Source organism: Zingiber officinale, chromosome 6B, assembly GCF_018446385.1.
Source record: "Zingiber officinale cultivar Zhangliang chromosome 6B, Zo_v1.1, whole genome shotgun sequence".
NCBI lineage: Eukaryota > Viridiplantae > Streptophyta > Magnoliopsida > Zingiberales > Zingiberaceae > Zingiber > Zingiber officinale.
Window position 1 is genome coordinate 64,479,884 of NC_055996.1, and position 12,508 is coordinate 64,492,391.

The 12,508-nt window shown below is 35.0% G+C and overlaps 1 pseudogene; it reads left to right on the plus strand.

Moving 5' to 3' along the window:
• The first annotated feature begins 7,947 nt into the window (after positions 1 to 7,947).
• LOC121992553 lies at positions 7,948 to 11,873 on the plus strand (annotated as a pseudogene).
• The last annotated feature ends 635 nt before the right edge of the window (positions 11,874 to 12,508 follow it).

The following is a 12,508-nucleotide window of genomic DNA, read 5'->3' on the forward strand; positions in this document are numbered from 1 at the left end:
AAAGAGAGAGAGAGAAATATTAACTTTAGGGCAACTTCTATCCAAAGGTGCCATGAACTTGAGTTAACTAAGTGGTTAGACAACCTTGTTCATTACAGTTGAACTTCAACCACTTCTATGGTTCTCTAACTTGTGTTATTATTTTTTTTTACTGGAAAATAACTTTTTTTCTCACCATCTTTTGTGTTAGCCAACTCTGCTTTCTTTTCTTGGAGCATGGGGTACATGAAAAGGCTGTAAAGGATGTCACCTTTTTGGACTTCTAGTACACAAAGCTCAGTCCAAATTCAAGTCCTTATTTTCAAAATTATCAAATGGAACTCCTCCTCCTTCAAGTAGAGGTGAGTATCCATAACCCCAGGTTTTAGATTATCTCATTTAAATAAAAAATAACAAGATTAAACTCCAACCTTTAATATTTTGCATTGTAGAACAAGAAAATAACTTGGGAGTTGGGGCATCATGTTAGAAACTCATCCTCCCTTTTTCCTTCATCAGGGACATCTATAATTCCACCATTATTATTTTCTCTTTTTTATTTTCAAAAATAAAAAATAGGTGTTTTAAAAGTGGATTCTTGGAGGAAAGCAATCATCAAATTCTCCTTATCAATAATTAATCACTTCCATGTAATGACAAAAACTCATTGTCACATTGGTTATCTTTTTTCTGAACTAGGTATCAGACATTATCTTTGGCCAGGTTGTCTCAGCTTAATGATTTGGCCATCTACTCTTCTCAAGAAGGAACAGCTCAAAGTGTGAATGGTCAGCTATTTTTTAAAAAATAAAAAATAAAAACCACATGCCTACATTTAAAACAAAGAAAAAACAAAGACATTGCATCAAGATCTTGAGACCCTTTGACTTCAGATAGGAATTATTATTCTTTTGTTATGTTTAATTGAGAATATTAGTGCATATTTAATGACAGTTGTTTAAATTCAATTATTAGATAGAGCAGCAAAGAGAGAGTGGAAGATGTAGGGTCGGATGCGTTAGATGGGGTGAATGACGTTTGTTCGTTATTTGTATCATTTTTATCTATAGATTAGTACACGGTGAAATATATAAAGATAATAAAACAATCAAGATAAGTATACACCAAATGTACGTAGTCAGCTATGCCTCAAATGCAAACACTAAGTCTTTTTCTTTTCTGGACATCTTGTACAGGTCGAGAAATCTTTTACAGATTTATCAAACACACAGACAATTAATAAAATATGAAAGATAAACATAAACAAACAATATAATTATTAAAATATTAATTTCCTCTAGAAGTCTTGAATACGCAACACTCGCCTTGGAACTTCCCGAATCACACAAACAACAAGGAGGTCGAGAGCGCGGAATAAGTATCTGAATACTATTGTTATGAACCACGAGCCCAAGCTCAAAGGTTATCTATTACCGAATTCTAATGCGTCCTATATCAATTTAGTCCATATCCAAGTTGAGCGGAACCTACATGTTAGGTCAAACTCGCATCCATGCCATACTCTAGCTTGCCCTATGTTGGATCATTATATCTGAACATGTAAGTCGCGACTTACGTCCCTATGAAGTTGTGCCAATTACTCCTATCTTGTTGTTCATGAGCATGCTGCTTGTAAAAATATTGGCTAATTAAACTACTCAAACCTTCTAAGTAAATCGAGATCACAGACTACGAACATCTAAAAGAAAGAGAGAATATTTGTAAAAAAGATCATCTCTTGAGCACCGTCTCAAGGTCAATATATCTATAAATGATTATTCAACAACTATCTTTGCATATACGTATTAATCCACTTATTAAACATTATCAAAATAATTTATTAGCTAGTAAACAAATATGGGTATTTAAAAATTAAAAGTTTGTCTTATTTTTTTTTAACATTCTTTTTTATTATAAAAAAAAAAAGGTCAAAAAACACTCCACTTCTCTGAGAGTACCTTTATTTTCAATATTATTATACTAGCTACGATTAACTGCTACAATATGTAGTAACTATTCGGTAACTGTTACAATATGTAACAGCTAAATACTGTACGTAATTGTTACGTATATGTAGCAACTACTTAGTAGCTTTTATAACTATTTTAAAGTGATTTTGGTAAATTTAAATAATTTGGATCAAATTTATAAAGAGTATTTTAATATAATAGTATTTGAGATTTAGGATTTAGAATATAATGTTCAAGTTTTAGTCATAACTGTGTAACAACTATTTAATAGATCCTACAACTGTATAATAGTTACTTAGTAGTTTGCACAATTGTTTTAAAATGATTTTTGACTAACTTAAAGTCATTTTTATTAAATTTAAATAATTTTGACAAGTTAATAAAAAGTATTTTTATACAATAATATTGTGATTTTGATTAAAATTAAATAATTAATTTTTTCACGTTGTAATAAGTGTTAGTAGCGACCATACCAATATTGAAAAGTAAGGAAAATGGAGCACCTTTTGAACCTTTTGATTGATTGATTGGTTGATTTTTTTTTTTTTAAAAAAAAAGAGAATGTCCACCTAACGATTTAATAAATATGAGGCGTCCTTTTAACCTTTGCCCGACAATATCATCCGAACTAATTAGAAAACAACTATAGATTGCCTCAAGTAGAAATAGAAGAGTTTCAAATTCATTATATTATTAATTAGTATCAGTGATGACTAATATACTTTTTGTTTAGTCCTCCTATATAATCCAAAATGATAACATCAAATTTGCTTGAGTTGTTGAAGGGTCACACTAGCTAGTCTATATCACAAAGGTCTTATTTACTCTTTCTTATATATTTTACATGAGTGAAGCTACAAATTAGTAGTTATAAAAAAAATAATTAAAAAACAAAAAGAAGTATAGGTGTACACAATCATCATTTAAAGATTAACTAAATTAACTTATGGAGCAATTGATCGAACCTATTTAAGCCCCATATTTGTAGTTACGTTGATTAATTAACAACTAATTAACATCAATTGGCCTACCACAGTTAATTCCACTTACCAAATTCTTAGCCATGCCCGCCCCCCTTTAATTAGTAGGGCCTGTTGTGGTCCCCACCAAATCCAATCTAAGAAAATAACTGATTAATTAAACGCCAGAACGTGGCTCAACTAATTAAAACTCTGTTTTTATTTTTTAAAATGAAATAACAAAACCTTGAAAGTTTGGGAAAATGGAAAATACATGGAAAAATAATGTGAAAGGATAATAATAATAAGAATAATAATAATAATAATAATACATGTGTATAATTGGATCATGGGTGGTCACAAGAGTAGTCACGTGAGTGGGATTTGGACGAGTTGGAAAACTGGCTGTCTCCACTCGCTCGAGCACATGCACATCACTTTTATCCTCGGTTTTTTTTAAGCCTTTTTCGAATTGGATCTACACGGTGGCATAAAATTCGAAAAGAAAAAAAAATACTAACTAATTAAAATTGAAATTACTAGACAATATGTCAAAAAATATTTAAAAATTAGTCGAATTTAAATTACACTAAATTAAATTTATTTATTTTTTATCGAGATGACCTGAACTGATTATTTCAAGTTATCAGCGAGGACTAGTTTCTACTAAGTATTGAGTGTAGACTGGTCGAGTAGGCAGAGAGGCAGAAGGCAAGTAGATAGATTGGCGGAGCGGGCAGTTAGCCGACCGGGCTGTGTAACAGATCAAGTAAAGCCAACTGAGTGGTTGATCAATTGAGCGAGTAGAGCGAATCGTGAGGTTGAGCAGCCAAATGCCAGAGCGACCAAGTGCGAATGGTTCGCAAATCAAACAAAGAGTTTGACCGGGCAGAGCGTCTGATTGAGTAAAATAGAGCAGCTGACCAAGTTGAGAAGCTGAGCAATTCAATGGGCTGAGCAAATGTGCAGCCGAATTGCCGATCAAGTGAGTTGTCGAGCGAGTATTTAATCGGCCGGGCAGAAAAACTAAACGGCGGGGTGAGCGTGTGGCTAGATGAGCAAAGCAGGTAAGTGGTCAGTCGGGCAGAGCAGCTGAGCAATCGAACGAGCGGCCAACCGAGTGAGCGTGCGGTTGGCCGAGCGACCGAATGGACCTAGGCCTGTGATGGTCACAGTTTCCTTGAAAAAGATTCGCTCCACCTTCGGCGGTACTTCAAGGATACAACGGCTATCACGGGTATACTACTAAGCAAGAGATGCACGACAAATGAGGAGGGAAAACGTAGGTGGAGAGCTCGAACTTTTTGTCTACATTTTTTGTTCAAGACCATGGTCTCCCTTTATATAGAAGCATCATCCCTTACCATCAATGATCGACCATTACTATCCAGGAGGTTACGAAATTGCCATTAGGTTTTTAGATTTGCACCCCCTGCACACCGACGCGTGAGAAAGAGTCTCTCCCTATGATTTGTGTACAACATCAATGCATATGAATCATATAAACCAATTAATATGCCTTGAAACTCTCAATATAAGACTAAGGTGGCGTTTGGTTTAAAGGTTTGGGAATGAGGGATGGATTCATTCCCAAATCTTGTGTTTGGTTGATGGAAATGGAATCAATATTTTGGAATGAAACACAAAAATTTGGGTATGGATGAAACTCACCCCCTCCCTTGGGTTTTGATGGAATGAGAATAAGAATTAGGTTTTAGACGAAAATACCCTTAGTATATTTGTTCAATTTTTCTTTCATTTCACTCTCTCTCTTTGTTCTCTCTCATCATACTTTATCTCTCCTCATTCTATCATCATATTTTCTCTCTCCTTATTTTCTCTCATCATATATTCTCTACCATTTTCTCTTTGTATTCTCTCTCATCACACACACTCTCTTCATTTTCTCATTATTTTTTCATCATACTTTTTCTCTTATCGTCCTTTCTCTCTCCTCAATCTCCTTTACCATACTCTCTCTCTCCATATTTTATCTCATTACACTTCCTCTCTCTTCATTCTCTTCCATCACACTCTCTTTCCTCATTCTCTCTCATCACACATTCTCTATCATTTTCTCTATGTATTCTCTCTCATCACACTCTTTCTCTCATTATTTTCTCTCTCTTCATTCTCTTCTCATTTTTTTCATCATACTTTCTCTCTCCCCAATCTCTCTTACCATACTCTCTCTCCATATTTTCTCTCATTACACTTTCTCTCTCTTTATTCTCTTCCATCACACTCTCTCTCCTCATTTTCTCTCATTATATTTTCTCTCTCTTCATTTTTCCCATCATACTTTCTCTCTCATCACATTTTCTCTCCTCAATCTCTCATTTTCTCTCATTACACATTTTCTCTCTTCATTTTTCCCATCACTCTTTCTCTCAACACACTTATCTTATCATACTTTTTTTCTTCTCAATATCTCCTATCACGCTCTCTCTCCTCATTTTCTCTCATCACACTTTCCCTCTCTTCATTTTTTTCCCATCACACTTTCTCTCTCGTCATTCTCTCCCATCATATATTTACCTCCTCCGTGTTTACCCTGGGCGGGTTGGCGGGGCCGTTGGGGGCGAGCGTATTCACCTTTTTGCCGCCATATGTTTCTCTCACATTCAACTTTATCTTCCATCTAATTTTTTCTCTTATTTTCCTCTAAGGATAAAAAAGGAAATTTAAATTCATTCTGATTTAAAATATTCAACTAACCAAACATTATTTTTAGAAATGATACCCAAGCTCATACTCATTCTCATCCCACAATACTATAATACTCATTCCTATTCTGATTCTTAGGAGAGAACCAAACACCACCTAAAGTCTTATTCATAATAAAAAAACTTCTTTTCTCTTGCACCTATTCACCATTCATATATATCCAACAGAAATCTTAAAAAAAAATTGCATATTTTGAAGAAGTCATTAGAAGCCTCTTTTCATTTGGATTTGATAGAAGTATCGAATGAGTCAGATAAGCTTATCTATGTTGTTTGAATTTAAGTTGGATCGAGCTAAGCATGACATGGATTCGTGTCAAATACGAGTCACCTGCATGTTCATACTGATTTAATTAACGTGACGATTGGTTTGAAAGGGGACATTGTATTGCGTTCCACTTGACACGATAACGATATAACTCCATTGATACGGCTAGGATTAAGAGCATCCACATCAATATCCTTATCCAAAATCTAAAATTTAGGGTAAAAGAACTACTTTATTAAATTTAGATATCTATTTTTCACCACATGATACATCAGTTTCCCTATAATTTACCATATATTTATTTTTTTATTATTTTTTCTCTTTCCTTCATATTTTTTATTATTAGATGGAGGAAAGAGATAAAGGAGAGAGAAATTTTTTATTATTAGAGGAAGGGGAGAGAAATTTTTTATTATTAAAGGGAGGAGAGAGAAATAGTATTTTAATGTTTAGGGAATGTATTCCATTCCCTAAATTTAAAGAACTACTATTCATAAAATGTATATTTAGGGAATGAGTAGGGTACCTGATGCAGATGTTTTTTTAATGCAAAATATAAAATTTAAGGTAAAAATTTAATTTAGGGTAATTGATGTGGATGCTCTTAATACGCATATAGAAGATGGTAATATAGCTTAAGAAGACAAAATAAATAATTAATTAATTAAAGTTTGAATAACTTTTTATAACTAATTTTTCACCTTTTTTTGGTTGCCAAATGTTAAATTAAAATAGCAATTCTTATTATTTTTACTTAATTCTTGTATCAAACGTAAGTATACCTTTTTAATAATAATTCGCAAGAACTTAAACTAACAATTATTTCATGACTCTTGTTTATACTTAAACAATTTTATTTTCTAAAAATATAATTAATGATTATACTATCCATATATAATAATATAATTTGAATGATAAAACCAAATCTATTTTATCATTGCATTTTTGTTTGGCCCTGCTGCAATGGTAAATTTAGTTTGAGATTTGACTAATTAAGATATATAATTTTTTTTAATAATTTTCGTGCAGTCAAATTGATCACTTCTATGATTAATCAGTGTAAATTAGATACACCACGATAACAAACAAAATAAAAACAAGTGTTCTCAAATAAAAACTACGAAGAGTAAAAAATTGATCTAAAGTTGCATTTTAACAAAAACATAATGGGCTGTAAATTACCAAGGGGAAAATAAAATTTGTCTGAATTAAATCAGCTATACAAGTGATAATGATGAATTGAATATTTTACCATATGGTTTAGGGTTGATCTACTATTACTACTACTAGTAGGAAGGAGACAAGTGTCACCGCCAACCATTAATGTTAAAATTAAATATGCTGAAGAAGGTTACCACTATTGGCTAAGTGCCTTGTGAGAGACATGTCTCTTGTAGGCAGCAAAAAAGAAACTATTGATTATTTCACCTTCCCTGCCTCTCCCTTCACTTCACTTCACTTCACTTCACTTCATTTGTGTTGTATGAATCATATAATGAACTAATCACATTCTTTTAGCTATTTAATTTAAGCAAATTAGCATGGATAATTGTATATTTGCTATTTTCTTAAGAACAATTTCGTCGCATTATTTAATGTTATAATTTATTTTCAGAATTTGTACAATAAAATCCCATCATTTTGTCACTTATCTTGATATCATTAGGTCGAGATGATAATCAATGGTGACATTAGACTATTTTATTATACAAGAGGCAATATTTTATTTTTTTTATTCTTATAATAATAAATTTTATACAATTATTTGGGATATGAATAATGTTTTACAAATAATGATTGTATTTTTTTTCCTTTTCTTTTCGATTCATAAGAGGGCTACTTGTAAAACGAGCTCGCACGTTATCTAATGATGACCGCGTGGCTGCAGACCACCTTAACCTGTGCGGTCCCACGCTTTGTCCACGCATCGGAACGCGCTATCCTGCGCCGCCAGCGTAGCCATTTACGTGCCCACCAGGCGGTCCAGTGCGTCGCGGTGAGCTAAAGCAGGCCAAATAAATATGCGTCGCCATCCTCTCTCTCCCCAGTTGTTTACAGCTCAAGGAAGCATCGCTCGCATCACATCGAACGCAACAGTAGAGGACAAGCCCGATGCTACTCTTCTTCTTCTTCGTCGTCGTCGTCTCATTCTCCTCTCAATTTTATTAATGGCGTCCGAAATCGGTTTCCGTGGACACCGTTTTGCTGTCTTCCTCCCGGCGCATAGGGAATAGGATCGAATTCCAAGGTTTGATTTAAGACATTCTTTAATGCCGCTTGCTACGTTCTGATATCGTCAGTGGCTGCTTACATATATATAGTTCTGTTGTTTCTGGGGAGTGGCGTTGGCTCCTTGCATCGGCAGCCTTTTTCTGTACCGGCTTTGGTGGGTTTCGGGTGGTGGAGAAGAGAACGGAGAGGCGATGGGTAATAGCAGAGTCCGGACGACGTCGCAGGCGATGAAAGCCCCCGTGAGGCGAATTAAAGTAGGTTGGCTGCCTGATTCCTTTTGATCAAATTCGAGAAGGGTTACAGTTGTTTTTGGTCTTATGTCGCTGTTTCCATCTCAAATTTGACTGCTTTGCTTGAAACGAGAGCCCTCTGGTTTCCTCGTGGTCTTTTCTGACTACAAAGTGGGATCTTTTGGGGAAGGAATTGATGCATCCGCATGTGCTCGGGAGTTGGGATTGTGATTTCGAGGCGGGGCTTTTTGAATTTTTCTACATTTTGTCGATAATTTCATCTTCTGAGACAAAATCGCGGCTTAGATCATCTTTCTAAATGGGCTCTTCGTTTTCCTTTGGGAAGTCATCTTCTTTGGGGGATGGAATCGTCTCTGATATGAATTTGAGATGGGTATTTTTTTTTTGTATTTTGGTTTTCTCAACGGGTGGTTGTTTCTTTATTCGATTGAATCTTATTCAACGGAATCTATGAGAAGTATTGTCGTCGTCTTCCTCAATCTGCTTCTAACAAACTCTTTTTTTTATTCTTTTCCGAAGGAAACGAACAAGGAGAAAAAAATCGAGATGCAGGTGAACAAGTCAATTGGCACAAAAGAAGGATTCAACAGACGACAGTCAAGAAGCGAAAAAAAGATTGCTTTGGAACAAGATGTACAAGTTCTTTATCACACATTTATGATCTCGTTCATGCTACTTTTGTTCTCCATTTCTCGAATCTTCTGTACATATAAACCATTTGCAGGTTGATAAGCTAAAGAAGAAGCTTAGACAGGAAGAGAATGTCCACAGAGCTTTGGAGAGAGCTTTCACCAGACCCTTGGGCGCTCTTCCTCGACTCCCGCCATATCTTCCTTCTCAGGTAACTCCTCTTCATGCATTTTATTAATCTGTTAAACAGATAAAAATCTCATTTTCAATTGTTACATTTTACTTCTTCTAGAAGAATAATTGTTTTACTTTCCCTTTGTCTGAAGACGCTAGAGCTTCTAGCTGAAGTAGCTGTGTTGGAAGAAGAGGTGGTTCGACTTGAAGAACAGGTAGTTAATTTTCGGCAAGGACTTTATCAGGAGGCCGTCTACTTCTCGACCACCAAGAAAATCAAAGGAAATGCAACTGATCGAAGCTCGAATGGACAACTTTCTCAAAGTTCCAAATTCTCTGAACAACCTAAACAATGCAGTACGTTGCCAAATGGTGAATCTTTGATCTCAGCAAAACCTACTCACTTAAGATGATATTCTTTGGATGTTGAGCAACTTGAATCTTTACGTAATGAGTCACTAAATGTTAAGCGGACACCCAATAAGCAGAGTTCTTCTTTGGATTTTTCTGAGAATCAACAAGGAAAAGAGAATCAATGGGTCTCTAACTTCAGTAGGAATCCCAAGCAATCCCCGGTAAAGAAAGTCACAAAAGTAAGAGTTGCTGCCTCAGAGAACAAGCATGCTAATGCACTGGTAAATTTCTTTATCCACTTCCAAAATTCTTAGTTTAAAGCAATGTGTTTTCCTTTTTGGTAAATAAGTGTAATTACTAATCATATTTCAGTTGTTAGTCCAGCCAGAATGCGCTGTAATGGATAAAAAAGGTGTTGGATTGATCTTGTCTGATGCCTCAGATGAAGTGTTGTTGGACAAATCTAGTGGCCCAAACAAATTATCTGAGGATATCTTGAAGTGCCTGATGAACATTTTCTTGTCGATTAAGAGTTCAGATGACATGGAAACATCTTCCTCAAGTTCAGGTTCTTGTGAGAATATTGTGGGGATGGACTCCCGAGATCCTTATGATATATGTGCTGAGTTTGGCAAGAGAGACATTGGTCCATATAAGCATTTTCGATCAGTTGATGTGAGCTCAAACGGTCAAAAGCTTCTTATCGCATCATCATCTTTCAAGTACAGGCTAAAGTGAGTACTACAATTTCTTTTATATGGTTCAACTGTTTAATTTCTTATGGCATCATCATCTTTCAAGCACAGGCCTTTATTCAGAAAGCTTGAATCAGTTGACATATCAAAACTTACACACTGGCAGAAGCTTGCTTTCTGGATCAACATTTATAATTCATGCATGATGAACGTAAGTTGATTGCCTAGTTACTGGATTGATGAAACATACAGTTAATGATTTTGTATGTTTCTGAATAGTAAGCTGAAGATGTTGCTCCTCATAGTAGTTTGTGATTTGTTTCTAGTTAAATTGTGACTGTCAAATCACATGAAATTTCTCAAATTCTTTACTAGATTGTTTTAGTGCTCACTTTTATGATCCAAATGTTTCTTTGTGAGGTCATCTTTATCTTCTTGTCTAACAAACCATTTCTCTTCTTTTTTGGCATTCTACGGTTCAAGAAATTTCTTTCGATTTGGCATCTTTCTGAAGTAATTTGATTAACCTTCCTTGTTTACTGGTTTGATCATAGGCCTTTCTGGAGCAAGGAATACCAACTAGACCTGAGATGGTTGTTGCATTGATGCCAAAAGTATGAACTTCACTTCCTTTGTTCGCCTTAACCTATAAACTATTACTTTGAACTTTTAAGAACTCTTTATATTTACCGTCATTTTCATTTCAGGCAGTGATAAATGTGGGAGGTCACTTGCTTAGTGCAATGACAATTGAACATTTCATATTGAGATTGCCTTATCACATCAAAAATGTCAGTCTTTCTCTTACTTAAGTCTCAGAAACTTGATCGCAATCATCAGAGAAAATAACCCATTCATTTATGTAGGCAAAAGTCTCCACTAAAGGACCAAAAAATGAGAGCACAATAATACGAGGAGTCTTCGGATTGGAGTGGCCAGAACCTCTAGTCACATTTGCTCTGTCATGTGGAAGTTGGTCCTCACCTGCTGTAAGTTTGCTGAACTACTTGGTTGTGGTATTAATGCTTGCCTGCAACTAAAAGCTTTGTGAAGACTAGATGCAATTATTGCATCAAAAATCTGAAGACCATATGCAATTGTTGTAGCAAAATCTGAACAAATTATAATAGATTGCTTAATCCTATATCTTAGAGCCCAAAAGTGAGATGATATGTCTTAAAGCACTTCCTTTAGATAAACCTTCTGTGGATTTGGGTTACATTGGTTATTGTGGTTGTTTAGGTGAGACTGTACACTGCTGCGCGAGTCGAAAAGGAGTTAGAAACTGCTAAAATGGATTATTTGCAAGCAGCAGTTGGCATATCCAAATTAGCGATTCCTAAGCTTCTTCACTGGTACCTGCTTGATTTTGCCAAGGATATTGAGTCATTAATGGACTGGGTATGTTTACAACTACCAGGTCAATTGAGGACTGAAGCGGTTAAATGCCTTGAGGAGAGCAAGAGAAGTGTGATTCCCCAGACAATACAGATTCTGCCTTATGAATTCAGATTCAGGTACCTTTTGGCCCCATAAATATTTCTCTCCTCCATAGTACAAAGTTCTCCATCAAATTGCTGGAACTCACTGTATGTATACATCACTGTAAGAAAGAAAAAAAAAACTTTTGTGCATCTACCTTTTTTGCCATTGTGTTTCCTTTGTTTCATATGATCATACAACAAAAATATATAACAAGAAAGTCTATGTTTTATTGTGAAGCATAAATGTTAATCATCCACTTTCACTGACTGCTCAAATGCTAAACAACAAATAATGAACCGAAGAAGCACCACATTTGACATAATAGATCACCTATTTGTCTAACTGGGACTAATAGGTGTGGAGCATCCAAGCTTCAATAGAAGCTTTTCCAAGAATATGAACTCTCTCTTTTTACCTTAAAACCATACAGTGAAAAAGGATTAATGTTTTTTAGTTTGATACAAACAAACTCATATTCATCCACCATGTGGTCCTCATAATCATAGAACCTTCAGTATTGCTCAGTTGCACAAATGGGACATGATTTATTTTTTCTTTCCTCTCATTTATCTCCTTTCTTTTTTAGCTAAAAAGTGTATGAATGATCTGTCACGTTATGCCAATTTGTCCATGGCCAAGACTCCCACCATCCACACTAGGTCATCTATAGTTATGTCACTTTCTGTTCATATGGGACAAGATTGGATATTAGCTGTGTATCATAAATGTTGGACTTTTGCGTATGTATCTTTTTTATGGTCCTATTATTGACCAGACAAATGAGG